This window comes from Lepisosteus platostomus, chromosome 8 (genome assembly GCF_059453375.1).
Source record: "Lepisosteus platostomus isolate fLepPlt1 chromosome 8, fLepPlt1.hap1, whole genome shotgun sequence".
NCBI lineage: Eukaryota > Metazoa > Chordata > Actinopteri > Semionotiformes > Lepisosteidae > Lepisosteus > Lepisosteus platostomus.
The window spans coordinates 11,449,900-11,471,109 of NC_142618.1; the positions used below are offsets into that span (position 1 = coordinate 11,449,900).

The 21,210-nt window shown below is 36.8% G+C and overlaps 1 protein-coding gene across 6 annotated transcripts in view; it reads right to left on the minus strand.

Annotated features, from left to right (window-relative positions):
- The window catches only part of LOC148655663 (lipoxygenase homology domain-containing protein 1-like), a 113,867-nt gene extending 102,617 nt beyond the window's left edge, over positions 1–11,250 (minus strand). For all 6 annotated transcript variants that reach the window (XR_015940774.1, XM_088642432.1, XM_088642433.1 and 3 more), the window contains exon 1: positions 11,043–11,250. The gene's annotated coding sequence lies outside the window, so the exon portion shown is untranslated. The remainder of the gene's footprint in view (positions 1–11,042) is intronic.
- Positions 11,251–21,210: the final 9,960 nt, after the last annotated feature.

Below are 21,210 nucleotides of genomic sequence, written 5' to 3' on the forward strand. Positions count from 1 at the left end.
ACATTTCAGTTCAGGGCAGAACCGCACTAATGCAGGAAGTCTGCAGTGAGGAATGTGCGCACTATGTTATTGTACCCTGCATTGTAGTGGCCCAAGGTGACCACACTTGTGCAATCTTTAGCTTTATACTTTTATATATAGAGCTCCTTATGACAGAGCACTTCAAATGCCACACACGATATCTTATGATGCCCACAATTAATAGAAATATTTCTTATCCAGCTCTGTAACAAGCCTTATATCTGCATGTTTTTTTAATTATTCATTAAAAATTTTGAAGAGAACAACAACAAAGGGGACAGGCTACATAAGATTTCTGGCAATTGAAGACAAAATTATTGTACTGTACATTATTCACACCTAGCACCATTACACCTTGGGGACATAGAGGCATCTCCCAAATGGGAGTAATGTACAGTGGAGATGGTGTACCAAATGCTCCGTAATGCTGTTGGCCGTCTTTAGACCCCTTGTCCTGTAAAGTACATGTATATTGATATTACCAAACTAACAGATAAAATGGTATGTTAAAACTCCTTCAATAAAAAATGTATAGAAAAGTGTTAGTTCTGTCTATCTTTAAAACAACTAGTTCTATCTATCCCTCTTGGCCCTTTTTTATCATTTGTCTCATAACATTTGTCCAATCATTATTTTTGTATCTGTGACTAGTCCCACAAACTTTGACCATTTATTACAGTGGGATGGAGTGGGACTACATCTTTAAAGTCTACTTATATGTTTAGAATTCTACTGTATCCATATTGGAAAAAAAATGTGTTCAGTTTTTTTTTTTAAACCTAACATCTCATTTAAGTTTTCTTTATGGAGTTCATCATTTTTATTAGAGCTGGCTATCAATCTGGAGCAGATGATGTGCAAAACAACTGCAACAAAAGAAAGTGATATAAACCGAATAGGAATTTTTAGGACAGACATGCAAATCACCAACTGTAAATCACTGTAACCCATTTTTCATCAATGTAACCTGAAGCAGTACTGGTGTGACTTTTGTGATCATGGATTGTTCCCTGGCCAAGGTCAAACATCGACAAAGTCTTCTGAAGAAACCATGACAGAACAATGGAGAAAAACACCTAGAATAAACAGGTAGGCATCAGGTCTGCTCTCCTCTATCTTTGCTGATAAGCAGTTCAAGAGACTTAAAATAAATCACTGGGGACAGACTGCGGAAACAAAGCAGCAGGGCAGATCTTTCACTGTGTTTTTCTTAGCTTGTGGCCATGGCAAAATAGAACATGCTGGAGGATGCCTGGATAGTGCTGTGAAAACTCAGATCTGAATTGAAGAGATTACTGAAGAGTCTTAGAAGGATTGTGTCACGCAACTACGGAGAAAACATTATCTGTAGCAGCAAGGGATTCAGATGATGACAATCTGTGCTAACCCATGAGCAAAATTCTTTTACAAAGAGCAATTTTACACAAGTGCGTGAATTCAAAATGTAATATTGTTATTTGTTTCTTTTCACTACCATTTTGGTTGGTCCTGTTTTGATGTCTATTCCTGGAAAACTAAGTCAAGCCTGATTTGATGTTTTCTGCTTACTTTGACTTAACAACACTCTTAACAACAGTGTTTAATGATTATATAAAAAATACTGTCACACTGACACCTCAACTAATCTTTTGGCAAAGATTGTAATCTTTTATCTTCTTTCATGTGAGCTCAGCCCAGAATTAGCTTTGAAATTGGAGTTTCAGATATGAAATAATGCAAATTCAGAATTACCTTTAAAAGGCTCTTTGCAACGCAGCTTTGATTATACCCCAGACTTTATTTTTAGTCCTTAAAATCTATAGCCAATCAGTGCCAAGTTAAAACCAGAGGTGCTAATGGAAAAAAAAAGTTTATATGTTTTGGCCTCCTTCCTATCTATATCTGGCCGTGTCTATGCAATGCAGCTGCTGTCAGTTGTCTGGCATGTGATCAGCAAGCCCACACCTCTGTTTCTATAGTAACGCCCACTGTCAAGTGTGCTCTCAGCTTCTCCACATTCTCAAAGACAGATTAAAACTGATAACCCCAGACACAACACAAGGATTTCTAATTGATTTTTAATTTCCTTTGCTTCTTCTCCCCCCACCACTTTTGTATCCCAAAGCACCAAAAAGTATCACAAGATTTGTGTCTTGTGATACAACAGACCAGATCACCAAGTGATATTTATGGTACACATGATCAATATAAAAGCCACACAGAGGCTGTTAAATATTATTATCTGTGTTCCTTATCATCTTTGTTTAACAGCATTCTGTAATTAATATACACAATTTAGCTACATCAATGTATTAGGATTGACAGAGGATAGCAACTGTTAATCTGCATAATGTTTGAATTACTTCTTCTAAAATTCCCATGAATGTCTTACATTTATAACTTCTTATTGGACAGAAAATGAAATATTTTTCATAGGCAGTTTTTAAATGTGTCCTTCAGAATCTAGTTGCTACATTATCACATCTCCACCCATTCCATTTTCAGTGCTTTCTATCAAATTTCAACTCATGCCAGTGTTTTAATCATCTGTGACAGACCATGCCTTTCCGCTACAGGGCTGGAAAAAGATTAGCACACTCCTGGATGGTGATAAATCACCTCCTGGAGATTTCATTCAGTAATTTTAATATATTTCACCACCATTTTCCAGTGAATGGGTAGAACTGAAACCATGCAAATAAGCTTTGTCCATTCTTGTTAGTCAAACAGATTGGTCTCTCGTATCTCAAAGACACTAATGAAAAAAAAAGTTATACAAATAAACAATATTAAATGCACTTGATTCGAGTAGCCCAGTGTTTTGATGTAGCACTGTAAACTGACAAAACAGACAGAACTAGAAACTGTAAAAATCTGGATCCTGACTCTAGGGGAAAAAATGGATCCCTTCACAGCAAAAGTAAACTCCTTTTTTTTCTCATGTTGCTTGTTATTTCAGCAAGGATAAAATGGGGCATTACAGCACTACAACAAGTTACTTTAGCAACATATCAAAACATAGTAGGACAAAGTTTAGTGTATAAGTTAACGTCAGCACTGTTCTGAATCTTTAGATAAGCCACTAGGCTTAAGCCTACAGCAACACACTCTTCTTAATCCAAACATAGTTGCTAAGATAGTGCTGTGCAAAAAATCAAACAAAACAAGGCTCCTTTCTTTGGGCTGCACATTTCCTCAAAGTTTAAATAAAACACAGGGAAACCTAGAATTCAGGATGCCAGGAAAATCAAATCATTTATTTGTCATGTATACGAGTCAAATCAGTTGTTTGAATATAAAAAAGAAAAATCAAGACTTAGAAGTGTCAAAACATTTCACAGTTGTATACCAGGAATATTATTTACAATAAAGGTTTCACTATACAAATGATTTACACCTCGGAATATTAAACCACAGACCTAGGAGTTCAGAAGTTTGAGGTACTGGAGGTATTTTTTTAAACATGGAGGCAAAGACATTTATATACTATATAATATAAAATATATAATGTATACAATATATATATATATTTCCGCTACAGGGCTGGAAAAAGATTAGCACACTCCTGGAGTCAATAACATGAAAGAGTTTTCTGAATAATTAAAACGAAGCAATTTGCTTCATCGAAGATGATAAGGTAACTTCTGTGTAAAGGAGAGGTACAGAGAATCTGTATTGTTGTAAGGCAAAAGAGCTGTCAATTACTGTAGTTTGGGGATATATGGAAGAGAAGCGTCAAAGCCACCTAGAGACTAGCACTCTTCCTCATTAATTTTATCCTTTTTCTACAGTAATGATTTTAAAATAGCTTGTGCTCTGCATCTCCGTTTTTCCTAAGACAAGCCCTAGGGTCCTTGCCCTTCACACCAGCTGATACAACAGAAATAATGATTCAGAAGATCAGGCAGCTATTAGCTTTGGAAAGACCTGCCGGAAAGCAAGTCTGCAGGACCGTCCAGGCTGCTATGTGCTGTACTGATAGCGATGAAGGTGACGAGTGATTTATCCGCTGTCGGTCAGGACATCGGGAACATTAGACAACCTCCCACTAATTAGGGTCACCACTCCAATTATAACAATTTGCTGTGCTAAAGGAGTAACAGGCAGTTTAGAAACTAGTACGTGGCACTGCAACATCCGAAATGGGCCAAAAATGAAATTTCCATGTTACAGCTGATGAAAGAGTACATTGAGCCCCCACTGTTTAAAGTCCAAAAGTCAATGCTATTGAACTAGCCTTGACACTTTTCAGCCAGACAACAAAAGATATTACGAATTTCTATCACCTACTGTCAACGTTTAACCCCTCAAGTGCCTTTAAACACTTCTTTTTATTATGAAGTATGAAGTTCAGTTGTAGGTTAGTACCACAGATTTTTAACCATAGCCAAAAGCATGGCCTTATTTAAAAAAAAATAATAATAAAAATATACAGTACTACAATTCTTTCAAAAATTAATAATTGCAATGTATCTTCAGTGTATACTTGTTGTTTTTTTCTGAAAAATCTTGTGAATATGTTATGGAATTCCTGATCAAACTGACACCTGAAACAGAAAACAAAGTTTTAAAATTCTTATTATTGTAATACTATTTTCAGCACAACCGGATTACAAAACACCTGAATTTTCCCACAAAGTACATTAGCTAATATGGGAGAATATCCTGTAGTGACAAAATACTGTTGAAATCAGGTTTTATCTTAACTTGGAGATGAACACCTGATATTTTTGCTTCACATTGTTGGGAAGTGAAAAACATAATTTTCACCAGACATCAATATTTAGTGGCATAAATCAATGTAACAAAGATCCAGTGCTAGGCTGTGTGACTTTGGGTTCAAGATAGCAATACCACAATTTTGTTTAAAAAAATTGTGTTTACTATTTTTGAACATATAATCCAAAGAGTTAATGGTAAGAATAAAACTAACCTTACTTTATTATGGTGAAAAAAGCTGCATTTTTTAAAATCGAGCTTTGTTCATAAACCATAAAAATCTATGGCACTGAATATGGTGGATATGTTGGAAAGGACAAATTTTCTCAGTTTTATTATATTCACAGTGACAGCAGTTAACATTTTGAGGAAACGACTGCTAATCAGCATAGATTAAGAAAGAACAATACATTTCTAAACAATATCTTCAAAACATTTCTCAGAACGATTCCCTTGTGATTAATAACTCAGAAAAGGATTGCCACAGAACAGCACTTGTTTATACTCTGCAATAGTTAAAAGGAAAAGTTTGAGACAAAAGCTGGAAACTAAATTCTTTAAATGTATTGAAACAAAACCTTATTGTGTCATAAGCAGCTCCTTTTAGAAAACAGGACAATAAGCTGTGATTGATCATTTCTTATTGCTAGCCTTTGTTTGTTAAAAAAGAGGAGAGATAAATTGAGTGATGCGTGGGTGCTGGAAATAATATAAAGCTCTTGAAAAGCAATTGTAATTTGTATTGCTGTCCAGACTTCGTAAAGCAGCTCAGAAATGTCAAGAGTAATATGGCAATTCAGCAAAAAGCTCTAACAGAGGCAGTCAAAAGCAAAATACGTGTCTCAATAGTGACAGTCTCACTTTGCCATGGAAGTTATTAATATGGAAAGTGACTATTGTGGATTCAGACTAAATACTAGCTGTGGATCCTGCAATCAAGTTCTAAACATACAGACCAGGCCTTACTTGGCCATGCCCTTTCTTCTCTGTGACAGTAATTCCCCATAATAATAATAATAATAATAATAATAATAATAATAATAATAATTAATAATTCCTAACACTTACATAGTGCTTTCTGAACACTCCACTCAAAGCACTTTACAGGTAATGGGGACTCCCCTGCACCACCACCAATGTGCAGCATCCACCTGGATGATGCGACGGCAGCCATAATGCGCCAGAACGCTCACCACACACCAGCTATCAGTGGGGAGGAGAGCAGAGTGATGAAGCCAGTTCAGAGATGGGATTATCAGGAGACCATGATTGGTAAGGGCCAATGGGAGATTCGGCCAGGATACCCTACATTTTTTCGAGAAATGCCCACAGAGAGTCAGGACCTTGGTTTTACATCTCATCCGAAGGACTTTTCCAGTATAGGGTCTTTTTACAGTATAGGGTCCCTGTCACTATACTGGGGCATTAAGACCCACATAGACCACAGGGTGAGCGCCCTCTACTGGTCCCATTAATACCTCTTTCAGATGCAACATTAGTTTTTTTTTCCCAGGAGGTCTCCCATCCAGGTACTGACCAGGCTCACACCTGCCTAGCTTCAGTGGGTTGTGAGTTGTGAGTTTCAGGGTGATATGACAGCTGGCTAAATTGCAGTGAATTGCCACTGACAAAGCGCAGTTAAGGGATGGCTGGTCTTCAGATGGAGATGCTCAGCTAGTCTTGGCTTGCCTGCTGGCTTGAAGGATCGTCAATGAGAAGCCAATCGGTGCTACCCCTACTGTAGTTTTGCTGGATTCACAGTGTCAGATGACGAAGGCCTCTCGCTGTGGGTGTGTCAGAGGAGTACATGCACAGACCCTATGGTACTGGTGTTGCAGCAGTAAACTCAGCTGAAATTCAGCTTGGGCGAATGAAAATTTAATGTAGCTGACAAGACCTGATGTGAACAAGAAAAGCAGTAGGTAGGAATTTCCCAAATTTTCTGCTGGGCAATTTCAAATTACATTTTGATTTGTTTTCTCCAAGCAAAACGCTGCTGTAATCATTTCTGGGTTTGACTCACAGGAATTCACACCAGGATTAAGCACCTTTACCACTAAAGTACAGCTGTGCATCAGTGATGTGTGCGCCAGGGGAAATTACTTGTTATTTGTCAGCCAGTTATTACAGGGGTACCAAATCCTATTACTAGAGGCCCATATGCCTGCTGGTTTTGGATCCACCCGGGCTATTTACTTAATTGAATCCTCATTGAAATGCAACAGCTTCTAAAATATTTAAGAGCTGAGAACACAAAAATCAAATGATTTTTATCATTAGTTTAGCTAACATTTCAATTATGTAATTGCAAATCCTGCTGGACCACAAACCAACAGGTGTGAGGGCATCCATGACCAGCATTGGATACCCCTGTACCAGCCGACTAATAAAACTGAGTATTTCCCCATTTGTCAGAAGTGTCGTGTGACTCAAGTGGTCACATGTGTCAGCAACTTAGGTGTACGTGACAGCTTAAAAACCTGAGATAAAGCGGACCAGCTTCCTCTAAATGGAAGGCATTTGTAACACAGACCCCTGCTGCTAGAACGATGTATGGCATGTGTGCTAATATAAAAGACTGCATACAATCCGACTACATGTGATATTGCTCTTTAGCAGAAGTGTGGCATGCCTGACTCACAATCAGGAGGCTGGACTATCAAATCGCAGCCCAGATGGGAAATATTCCAAATCCTAACACAGGTCACTGTTCATTTGCCATTGAAGAATGCATTTGACCTGAATGCTGCCTGATCCCATCTACAGTCACATAAAGGTCACACTCAGGATCACTCTGCCTCAGCTTGGGCTCATGTTCTGACTCATTGAAGCTCTATTCTGGCAGGAGCTCAGCACTGTTGTCTATTGTCTGTTGTTCTAGCTCAGTCTGGTAGCTGCATCTTCATCTGCAGCAAACTAGTCATTGATTTATTTACCATTTATTTTTCATTGGTTTCTATGAAATTTTCACTGTTAGAGCTTTTTTATTGTTTTTTTGTTTTGGTATCATACTTCGGATTAGCAATACTTATTTCTCAGATCCCTGTCTCACTTGTCTACCTACTTAAAGAGCCAACCCAAGTCAACCATGTAACCTACAGTATTATTATTCCTTTATAAACCAAGCACAAAGCATACCAAACACAAACTATGTAGTTACTCCTATCATTAATATGCCCCACGTAAACTAATTACAGCAATAAACAATGGCACCTTATAAAAGTACTCAGGTATATTGTGCGATACCTATGTGGTACAGGCCTCAGATGACCACACATGCTTCAGTTCCAGTGGTAGTCATTTCCAGTGTCTAATGAGGTGGAGTCAATGGGTTCTCAATACGATTACAGCATTTATGGCAGAAAAATTCACAGGATGTATACTTCCCACTCTTACTAGATGTGCTTCCTCAGGTTTTGTACCACTTCATAGTCAGAAGGTAAGAACAAAAGAGATGTGTGCTCCAATGATTTGCATAGGCTTATCAGAACCTGTCAACACAACACTTCCAGAGAGGATAATTGGTCAGTGTTGCATGATTAATAATCAAAACATGTGTTATATTCCTAAGTGTTTCAGCATTTTGCTCTTGGGAATGTTTGTTTAAATTAACCCTTCAGAATTAAACACACTAGGAAAAGCGTGCAATTTTCTTAACCTCTACCAAAACCATATGAACTTGGCTTTCAGTGCATGGCTGCAGGGATTACAACTTGCACTTACTGCCTCCTCAAGTTATATGTTAATGTGAGTTTCTGAGTCTGTCATTATAAACCCTGATCATGTTTACATTGTGTGGGCTATGAAAAAGGAAATTATATAGAGACAGACATAAGTACCCCTATAATTAAACTGCATTATATTTATGCAACCAGAAAGAGAAAATAAAAGAAAGCAAAAATAATTCATGCCTGGGAAAAACCCAAGATACAAGCCATTAAATTGGCTCTCACATATTTCAAATGATCTTCACATATTAAAGGAGCTCTATGGTGAAATTGGGAACATCTTTATGAATGCCATTTGGAAAGGAAAATGTTAACCTCATAAATTGCCTCATCCCTCTTTCGCTGTTTCTCTTTCCATATATCTATTCCCATATACATACCTTCATAAATCCAGTATTGTGCATACATTTCTATATGTAATCTCTAATATGATGTACAGAACTGTTTTTTTTACTACTGTTGACTACATTAAGATTACTTCTAAGTTTTCCAATTGTCCTCCAGTTAGCTGGAGAAGGTACTGTTCTTTTTCATTACATAGATTAAAGCCAGAGCTGCCTTCTCCAGAGATTTAAATTTGCCACTGCAAGCGTTGTTGTCAACACACTGACAAACTGCACACCATCTTTAATTAATTCCATATCTAACAAGTTCTTCCACAAGAAGAGCTTTCATCTGCAGGGACATCTGTAAGGTGTTTCGGTTTTTTCCCAGTGTCTGACAAGTTCATGTCACTCAGTAGATAGGATCTTAAATGATGTTGTTTATGCAAAGTGTGTTTGATCGCATATTTTGTTCACGAAGGAGGGTAAGAGGGCATTAGTTCCTCAAAAAACGATTCATAAAGTTCATGGGACTGAGTGGATGACCCATTTTGAACATTTCATTGATTGAAGAAGTTTAAAGATGAAGCAATATAAGTAGTGTGTGGCATACTGGAAGTCGTAAGTTCAAGTCTCGGGTGAGACTATGCCGATGTACCCTTGAGCAATGCATTCAAGTCAGATTGCTTCAGTAAGAGGCCCAGCTGTACAAAGGAGTGTCCATGTACAGATATTTCCAGACTGCTGCTCTAATATATTTACCTGTTATATGCTGTTTGGTTTCACATATACAGATACATTAGGACACATGGCTTCTTCTGCTGGAGAATCAAGGCAAGATCCAAAGCCATGATGATGGAAGAAGACAGGAATGAACTGTTCCAGAATTATCAGCACTACACTCCAAACAACTGAGCAACAGACATTTTTAACAATGATTATTATGTTGTCTTTTATATGATACAGTTTAAAACTGGCCTTTGCTACATAATATGTACTGTTCATTCTGAAAACGATTCCCGCTGCTTGGCTTCACTACACGTGAACAAGATATGAGCTTGCTGCCTTTTTGATTTTGACCCACCTTAGAAGAACCTTCTAGTAGATGAAGCAATCAGGATCCCCTTGACAATAAGACTCCATTATCTTGAAACACCTTATGATCACAGACTACAAGCCTGACCACTAAATCTTGTTGAAGTTCTTTTAGCTGCTATAGAAACAGTTTGTATCAAACATATCTCAAAGCATAAATCTTCATTTCAAATGCGCAGCAATGCTTATCTTTTAGTTTACAGTTTCTAAGGGCTCTCCCTCATGTTGTTTGCCTTCAATCAATAAATAAAAGGAATGCCAAGCAAATGGAGGACTCAGCAAGGAAGTAGCAATGCAACACTCAACAGTGTGGTGCATGTTGTGTATTCAATCGTTTTATGTTACATCAAATACAAGGATAATGTCCCTCTGTTCATATGTGATACATGTACCTACATGTAGAGATATGTGTTTCCTAAGATGATCTTGTGAGCATTTTACTTGTTAATGACAGTTGCAGAAGCTGTCCCAACTGAATGAATCTTGATACATTAGTGGCCTTCATGGCCTCCAAATGCTAACAAGACCCAAAGCTTCTACATTTAATGTAGATCAGCTATTAGAAATGTGTTTACCAGCTAAGGATTACTGTTCACCAATGAAATTAGAGACTCCTATGTTTGTATAATGAACCATATAGTCTATCTAAGCAGTATAATAGTTTGATTTAAGGAAAATCGTTTTTCTGTGTATAAAATTAAAACAATAATTAAGACAGACAGATTAAGAGCAAAAAGACATGCAAACAAGTGAAAGAAAATGTTTCTGAAATGAATATGAAACAAATAAATCTCAATAATGGAGACCAATTGCAAATTAAATTAGGTTGTATCAATTATGCTGTTTTATCTGCATTTTTAAAACAGCAGCTCTTAGAATGAACATGAATCAATTATCAGAAATAAGCTACTGGCACTAATGAATTAGATTCAGTCATTTAAAATACATTTACTATATTGCATTGTTATAATACAACATCCTTTGAACTGCACTACATATTTAAGGTATTGTTTAATAATTTTGCCAAAGTGTCAGTGGAACTTCCCAAATTTTACATTGACAAGTCTTTGAAGTGGATCACAACACCTTTTTATTCTTTAGAAAATACACATCGTGTCTTTAACTCTAATAAGAATTTCACTTAGTGACAAAAAAGAAGGTAAATAAATGTTCTTACCACAGCCAAAATGTAGATGCGGGACACAATAAAAAAAAAGTGAAAAAAAAGTGTTTTCACAATAGAAAAACAAATTGCAAAGAAGCCGCTATTCACCACTGTCAAGTAGTCTTTAGAAACCAGACTTGTGTTTGGCAACTGCTTGGTGCAAAGTGTATGTGAGTGCAGCCAGGCTGAGCTTCAGTCTGTAGAGTCTAGCAACTCTAAACTGTCTGGACAACACTGAGTCACGCCGTACTGTTTCTCTGGGTTGACTGTATGGGCATTACAGCTCTGTGCACCTGACACATCAGTCCAGATATGTCAAAGATAAAAACACATTCACACTGTATAGGAGTGATTTTCTCAGCATTGTGTCCACAAATTTGGAGAATTAAAATTGTTTTATTATTTGAATCTTAAATCCAAGTAAATTAAATAAAACATTAATATTTCTATTAGTAGAAAATATTGTACCAGCTGTATATCATTGAATGTGGAATTTCCTTCAAAAAGGAGACCTGGGACCTTCACTCTCACAAATTCTCATAATGTCATGGTAAGGTAGTCATACAGCTTTATTATTGAATTGTATCACTGGATTCTGAAACTGTATCACAGTTTATTTTTGTGAGGGACAAAGTGCACACTGGCTATTTTCATTCTTAGTGCTGACTGGAGTGGACAATTCAAATGAAAGACTGAACTACAAGAGCTGAGTAAAAACGTGATTACCGCCCCACCCACCCACATACAGTACACACACGCCTGGCATCAGTCAGGTCAAAACTGGACTTAATGGTTTGACTTCTCAATTTATTTTATTAATGATGTACCTTTTAGCTTTGTGTGATTTTGGGCGGCTCTGTGGGTAAGGATCTGTGCCTGTGGCTGGAAGGTTGCCAGTTCGTATCCCGCAGCCGGCAGAGGAATCCTACTCCGTTGGGCCCCTGAGCAAGGCCCTTAACCCCAACTGCTCCAGGAGCGTCGGATAAATGGCTGACCCTGCGCTCTGACCCCAAGCTTTTCTCCCTGTTTATGCGTCTCATGGAGAGCAAGTTGGGGTATGCAAAGACAAATTCCTAATGCAAGAAATTGTATATGGCCAATAAAGTGATCTTATCTTTGTAACAGGAGCCAGTCCTGACTCCCATAATGTGAGCAGCAGATCAGGTAGAAAGGTAAGAAACTGCCTCAAAAACTGGATCAGGAACTTTTGCAGGCCAGATTGTGCAAACCCACAGTAATCCATCCAGAATTAAGACAAAATGGGAGGATTAACACCCCTACTCTATTGAACAGTGCCATGGTATCAAAGTGCTTGGTCACCACACTGGGGCATTGGTTTGGAAACTTTGGTGTCTCCTGTTGCTCCGATACATTTTATGACATACCAGCTGGAAAATCCTAACAGATTTCAGTGTAGTTTATTTATTCAAACTTAACATTTTCCCATTCTTTTCCTCATACATTGTGGTATATTATATTATCAGAGAGAGAGAGAGAAGCCTTTAAAACCAACTCTTTGGATTTATTAAAATAGAAAATTGGGATTATTTTATTCATTTTGATGGGCAAAAAATTTTAATTACCTAACTGAAAAAAAATAAACTTTCTTTTATACTATATAGATTTTTAAGATAATGATGGTTGACCCTGTTGACAACCTATTGTATAACAAACTATATGGATAACTGCAGAAGGGAGCCATCTAGTGGTTGAAATGTATGAGTAAATAAAATGTGACCTTGATGCGCATTTTGTGAACAATAAACGTCAGTATAGTTTTGAGGAAATATAATATTTAACTTCGTACGTAAGATTCATTTTGAGAATGATTTATTCGCTAAAATTAATTGAGATCACATTTACAGTAAAAAAAACACGTTACTGTTAGTGATCATATTATTAGTAGTAATACTGCAGTTTACATTGAACATCATTGTGTAGAGAAGGAAAAATCAAGTTACATCGTAACTCATAGAGTTGTTAACTAAATATTTCTATATGATTTTATTCATAATTCAAAGTGATATGGGTCTCATTATACACAAATCATCGACTCTATTTACATTTAATGTATTAATAAACAGCCTGTTAATTAGGAATTTATTCTGGAGTCACTCTCTCCTTTTACCAGAGAAACAGAATTACACTTCATCATCACTGTAACCAACTTTTCACTTTGTAAATAATGTTTCAATACATTGGTATCTCTATCTTTTTTATCATTATTATATATCAGTTCGGTCATTTACTTTAATAGTGCTAAAATTTACACTGACCCCTTAATGACTTTTTCATGGCCCTTACAGTATCTCGATCAAATTCTATCCTTTCCATTTTAAATTAAATTAAAACGTTCCACTTAATGGGTTTTCTTGTTTGGTTTATGATTACAGTCCTTCAGCAGTAGTCAATCAGATTTTTAAAACTATTGTGTTTGTGGAGTAGATTACTACACTGTTTTAAAATGATCCTGTATGTGAAATGTCCAGAGAGACACTAACAAAGGGGAGAGGAAACTGATGTCTGTTATAAAGGAACTGGAAGTTTATTGTTTGCTATTTTAATGACATTATTGTGTTTATGATTTGTTTGAAGTTTGGTAGCTTTAGCACTGAACGCACTGTAAAAGCAGCCATGTTTTGTTCTTTTTGATGCTCTGGTTTCACATGCAAACTCACACGCAATCCCCTAAACACTGCCCACACAAATCTAAAAGCTTGTTGTTCAAAGTCCTTCACAAATACTTCCATCTGAGGTTAACAGACATGTTACAGACATGCAAAACGAATCTACAATAAACAGTCTTTTTCAGCATTGTGATTTGTGATAGCCTGAGGAAGAGCCTAAAATACAGAAAAAATGGAAGTCAGCTTTTCATATGTGCCCTCCTTCTTTTTTTTCTGAAATGAAACCAATTTTGAACGTGCTACTGTAAATATGAAAAGATGCTGTGGACCACAATCCGTTTTCTTGAGTTAAAAGGTTGAAAATACATAAAGGAGACACACAAGTGATTTTTGTTAAACACATAAAGTGAACTCAGTAGGCAAATTAATGCTGCATCCTTTTCATTTCATTGAGTACGCAAAACTGTAGCAAACTATAGTACATGTGAACAGCATGACCATTAACCTCAAAGTATATTAATTATTTGGTTATTTTTTTAACTGAATAGACACATTTTTTCTTAACTGTACCTGTTTTGTAAAAAACAGTTTTGTAACTGTTTATCATTTATTATTTACTGTCTTTGTGATGTGCTGTCGCGGTGTTATCTGTTGATTGTGTTGTCTGTTGATCTGTGCATGTCCTGGGAGAGAGGCATGAATATGAATCCCTTTGTACATGTACCCATGGCAGATAATCTCCTCTATCTATCTGATAATTGTATAATGAATTTTGTCCACAATCTTTTTTTTTTTTTGGAGCTTCATCATTTTAATGTCTTGGAAAAGTGGTAAGAACACGAAAAGTCACTCATTCTTGGATTTGAATGTATATTCAAACTGTTTTCCAAACAAATAGGGACAAAAGTATATACCATAAGTGAGTCTCTTGTTCTACTTGAAAATATTGTGTGTTCCAAATGTCTTACCTTTTCTTATCATGGTTCACAAGGTTACATGAAATCGTCACTTCAAAAATACAGGGTAGCTACTGAGTTTTGATACATCCTGTTATTAATGTTCCTGTGCTATGTTTTGTTTCTTGGTGACAATATATTCCTGTTTATCCCACGGTAGTCTAAGAGCTGTGCACCTGATTAAGCACTGAGAGTGCAGTTCACAAATGCCGAGTCCTCTGACACTCTGACAAATGGTTCAGGTCTAACCCTGACATTGTGCCCTTTCTAACTTATTTTAGCATTTATTTTCTTGAATTTTATTTTTAGGAAATCCTACACTGATACGAAATTGGAAACAGTGGTGTGAATTTTAGAGAGCACAATTTCCTCTTATGAAGGATGTTCATAGCTGATCTGTCATCTGGGGGGCAGACAGAAGGCATTTGGCCAAGGAAGTAGGGACAGGTGGTCTTACAAATACAGTCTTTATGCATACAAAAAAGGAAAACATTTTGTGCTTTTAACTGCAGCTTTGGTAGCATTAGTGCACATCCACATGGATGGAAACAGTTTGAATATTGCTATAACCATGTAATTTGAAAAAAAAAACTAAATGAAATGTTCCCTGGGTCATTTCTGTATAATCACACAGGATCTCAAAGAATCCATAAATAATTACTCAATTATAATTACTGTCTTTGGTTTTTCCTTCCCTGTAATCTTAACTGTTACCCCAACTGATGTTATAGCCCATATACAGTAGTATGTGATGGCAGGTTAATAAGTTCAGAGAACAATGTACTATATAGTAAATGGCTCTTTTATGTGTTATCTATGCCAGCAAAGAAGGATTCTTTAGGCTATCTCTTTACCAGCCATCGGCTGCAAATCTCATAACCACATAGATGAACCCTCAGATTGCAAATCAGAGAGTAATGACTTGGGGTCTGGTCTGAAATTTCACAAACAGTAGCCTGATCAACATGTAATGTATATTCACCACTTTCAGAAAGAGCTTGAGGAAATCAAATCAAATCAAAGTTTATTTATCAAACGCACAACAATATGGCGTGCAGCAGTAGTTGCTGGCAATGAAATGTCTTTTTCTGCAAGCTCACAAAGATTACAAGAATCACAAAAATCACAAAAATTCACAAAAATCACAATATTGAGGTTACATTTTTTAAATTGAATTAAAATCTCAATGTGAGTAGAGCTGTTATGTGTCCATGGTGTACGCAATATATACATGTAGTGCAGTTATGCTGAATATAGTGAGAATTCTGTGTCCATGTAGCCATTACAGGTGATTTGCTAAGGAGCTAACGGTTGGCTATTACATGTGACTCCGACGCATCACTTTCACAAAGCAAAGCTTAATCAAAATGTGACTTACATCCAGGGACACTGTTGTAAAGGAGCAGCAGCACCACATCTTTTAGCAACACCCCTTTTATCCTGTGCCCAAACATTTCCATACTGCTCATTATTCTTGTGACCCCGGTAGGAGAGATTCATTTACTTGCTGTCCTACCCCTGAACTCTGCAGTCCTGCTATAACTGTGCAAACTTTCTCTTCTCATGTGTTTCTCACACTTATTTGACCACGATGAAAAAGAAGCAGGACCTGGGAACCAAATTAAGGGGAAACCTGGAAAATCTGCAAGTGTGGTATTTGCTGCCTACATTAAATCTCAGGATTTCTGGATTTGGTCGTTGGTAAAAGATACACACATTACTTGGTTTTTTAAATTATTAGTTTGTTTGTTTTTCCAAAGTGTGTTTTTTTTTCTTCTTTTCCAGAGTTTTTACCCGTGGGTACACACATCCCACGGCTCTGTAATTATCACTTAAACCATCGAACCACAGCCTGAGACCCACTGCGACCACACCAACCACCACTGCCGCCTCCGGGCGTTCTGCATCTCTCTCCAAATTGTTCAATACCATGATTTTAAACTAATTCATAGTTCTCACAGTGAGATATTTTCATCTGCAAACTGCAGGGCCATAATAAAATCAGCTATCAAAAGCTTTTTCGGAACTAAAAAACAGCTCAGCTCAGATTTCAACATAACAATATTAACAACATAACAGTATTCTTGAAAACCAGTGGCGAGAGAAGCAAAATGTGTGCCCTTTACACAAAAGCAGAACACAGCAAATTATAAGTGCCTAAGTTTTCTGCAGACTATTTTTTTTTGTGTGAGAACTGGGAGAATAAAAAACGCATTATGAATGTAGCAATGGTATCAATGAATGGACGTGTTTATGAAATTGTGACTCACAGCTTTTTTTTGGATCTAATCTTAGATTTGTAATAAGCATCATAATTGTTACTGATCAAAGTTAGTCAGCCATTACTCAGTCTATGGTAAGTACAGTCCTACACTAGATGGTAGACCTGACTGAAAAACATTGTGACTGTTGAAAACGATTTCCTGAAGATTTCCTTAAATGGCAGGGTTCTGACACCAGAGGTTACAGGGCCCGGACACTTCCTGCCCTTTGCTCACCAGACTGGGCTGGAACCACTACCTTGAGCTGCCCAAATCTCCCAAAGACAAACACAGCGGACAGGAAATGCACAGTACTAATGTAGTGAGTCTCTCAATCAGTGCCAGCTTGTAATGTTACTAAATATGATTTTCATAACTATAGGTATTCAAGAGTGGCTACAGAGTTGTCTCCTCAGATGGCTCCAAAATCACAGCCCCACACAGTAATTTAAATTGCTGCCTAGTTAATGTGCCCCCCTCATTTTCAGTGGAAAAAATCTATAATAATAGGCCTAAATGAATAACTGGATGTTTTGTCTTCCAACTTTTCCTTAATGGCCCTGTGAAGGAAACAAATACTGTAATACTTCAGAAGCATTAGTTTTAGATGAGTGAATATTCTAACAGTCGGTATCATGTTTCTTAATCCGTCGCAGAAAAGGCTAGGAATCTGAGAAGCGGCAAAAAATAAAAAGAGATGGTTTTTCATTTTCAGAGTAATAAGCATACTTACTGGTTTGTCATGATCTAGGTCAGAGTGGATAACCCACTGCTCAGAAGTGACAATCAGGGAATGTACCGTCTGTCCTCATCAACATTCCCAAACAGAATTCCAAACAAGAAATTGTTTCGAAGTAATAATATTTTCCCGCTCTCTTTATTAACAGAAGAGCCTGTAGAAATCTTTGTTTGAATGTCAAATTCCATTTGAATATCTGTGTCTAGATTTGAGAATCCAATTCCCAGTACTTTGTTAGACCAGAATTAGTCTCCAGCATCATCACTCCAGAATGGAAAGGTTCTGTATCAGGCTTACCATCTTGGGAAATGGCATTCTAGTTGCGAATAAATTCTGGATGTGCATCAGGGCAGAGAGAAGCCCAGTACAAAGACCCACTCGTCACAATCCACAAGTTAAATAGTAATGTAATAAATAATCTGAGGCTGACAAATATGACTCTCAGAATAAAATGTATCATCCAAAGTAATGCCTCTACTGGTCCCGCAACCACATTGAAATTTTGTTGTACATCACACACACATTGAAGGAAAAAAGAGACACATGGATTAATTACCTGAAGAATTACCTGTCTCCATCCCTGTTCTTCTGCGTTCACTGTGCCTTATTCTTCTTTTGGCTGAGATTTTTCTCAAACTGAACCGTAACTGACAAGCAAGACGGATTGACTCATGATTATATTTTGTTGCTTGTGTCCATTTTTCTTATGCAGATAAAGTAGAAGATGATACAATTTATACAATCTCAAGCATCTTAAATGAATAACTGAAATGTTAACCATGTGAGAAGGCCTAACGTTATTTTTACACACACACCCTCTTCTCTGAGGGCTATTTATACTCATGTGAGACAACTAGCCTGAATCAAAAGAAAAATAAACTATTGAGTCACTGCGTTCATCAGAGATTTACTTATAATGTGAACTAAATATAGTACAAACACAACTGTAATAGGATTTATATAGTCTCTACTATGAAAATGATCTGGCCTGTAATGTACCACATTAACCCCGGATTAACTATCATAGTTCTTATAAACTTAGACCCATCTCAATTTTATGATAAAATGACAGACCTTCCTGCAGATCTACAAATTAAACATGCATGTATATTTATACACTAGTATTTTTGTTTCTTTAATATTACTAAACCAAATTCTGCCAAATATTTTGAAACTTTATATAAAGCTATCATTTTCTATTAGGAAAACTTTCCATAGGTTCAAAATGAAAACCATACACATTTTGCATTTATTCAGAATGTTTTGGATTATCTTAATTAAGCAGCTTTTGTAATGTAAAATGTAGTTCATTTTTAGGTGGTTAATGTTAATTCATGCTGTTATTAAACAATGTATAATCATATATAATATACAAGCATTGATTACAGTTTTGTTTAGACATATCACAGTATTTTAAAGGAGTAAAAAAAAAACACCTATAGGATTCTCATGGCATAAACACTTATTTCCAGGAACCATGTTCCTTCATTACCCCGTGTGCAGCGCATCGTCTCAAAGAGTGGATCCACTTTACATTTCCTGGTGTATTTGTTTCATACACAAACTTCATCTTAATTTACGTCATCAGGCATTTTAAACCCTGAAGTTTGTATATCACTGCTTTTCATAGTAATTTTGTGATTTTCCTTTACCATTTTTCAGGAACCAAAAGATGCAGAAGTCTTAATTGTTGTCCTCACAACAGTAAGAAAAGAAAAACAAATGGTATTAAAATCAGTTTTAACTTATAAGGAAAGTGAAAATAATAAAACTGGTAATACAATTTAGTATACATTTAAGTTATTTATGTGTCTAAATTATTCTTAATTTATTGTACATTTTGGCACAAATTTCCATTTATAACAATGGAACAACTCTTCTCCCTGACACTCGTTTCTCATCCTGTGCAAGTATCTGCATTTAGTCATTTGTTTTCTGCCAAATTACATAAACCCTCTAAATAAAGATTTAATTACAGCCCTCTGCAGTGAGGAGCTAGTGATTATGGTGTACGGTGAAGTCTGGAAAATGTAAATTACTCACTGCAATAAAGCTTGTGTTTTGGCTCATAAAACGTAGTTATCTGTTGTAAAAGTAATTACACCCTACTGTGTGATTATCCTCTGCAGTGTTAATAAAGGAAGCCACCTAACAGTAATCCTCATGACTATTTAACCACTGGAGGCTATCAACCCTGAGGCTATCCTGTACTCTCAAGCTGCATTGACACTTGCTGGAATCTGTTGGATATATCTCAGTTTATTTAACTGCTGGCACTGGGAGTTTGCAAAGAGTCGACAGTCACAATGTGTGGCCTGTTCTATCATGACCACACAAACTCCATACATAATCTATGTGCTTCAGAAAATAAAAGAATTGATCAAATTGATAATATAGCCTTCCAATCAAACGAAACACCAAATATATGTCCTTCCTTGATTTCATATCTCAACCACTGCTGATTGAACTACTGTAAGCAAAACAAATAGGATAATGCTCATATTTGATTAATTTGTTCATTATTTTTTTATTTTCTACCCCAACATGTTGTTTTACACTTCTTTTTCACATCACCTATTCAAAATAACTTTGTTTCAAGAGGAGGATGGGCTAAATGACCTCATCTCTTTTGTAATCTTTTTTTAACTGGTCTTCTGGATTTCTTCTGCTGAACATTAAAATAGCAAACATACTTGGTGTGAGTCGTTTTTATCAATTAGCCAAGCCAGATAACATCATCACACACGGGGATTTCCCCCCAGCGTCCTCAGCAGGAGCCAGAAGCAGAATTTGCTGGAGGGATTGGCTTTCCATCAAGCTGCAATTACAGAAATTAGCTGAAAATGGGCACAACACACTCTGCTGCATAGCAGGGATTTGAGCCTACAATTATGTAGTCATTACTTATCAAAACAGATCAGGTAAATCTCTTGGAAGCCTGAGGTTGACTCTCACCAATTAGTCCAGATCCCCTTGCCTAGCCAGAGGTGGGAGCGAGTGCCGGTAGGGAGGGTGTTTACTGATTGCTTACCCAGCCTAATCACTCAGCTGAACTAGAACCAGCTAGCATGGCTATCTCAACAGAAAAACAGATCCTGCTTGAACGATTGTGTAAATTATGCAAGTTATCTTATAGAATGCAGCAAATGTCCTGCTGCATGGCTGTGACGTATTAGATATTTAAATCCTTGATTCCTGTAGCATCTGGATTCATTTTAATTAACCAAAAACTGTTTTAACAGGACCAGGCGGGCATGGTATGGTAGCATGAGAGCTGGCACTTTTGCCTAACAGCTGTTGGGTTTTAGGTTCAATTCAGGGGTGGGGATGCCTTCTGTGTGGAGCTTAAATGGTCTATCTGTGATCCTGTGGGGTTTTCACTGAGTGCTCCAGCTTTCTCTCATTTTCCAAAGATATTCTGCCTAACTTAAGTCATGTCTCTAATTTGTCCATTATTGTATGTGCTCCCTGTGATGGACTGGTGTCCCATCCTATACTCCTTGTCTTGCTCCCTGTGTGCTATTTTCTGTGTGACCATCCATAAGATGAAGCAACTATGGATATTGGATCAATGGATAAACAGCTAAAAAAGGACAA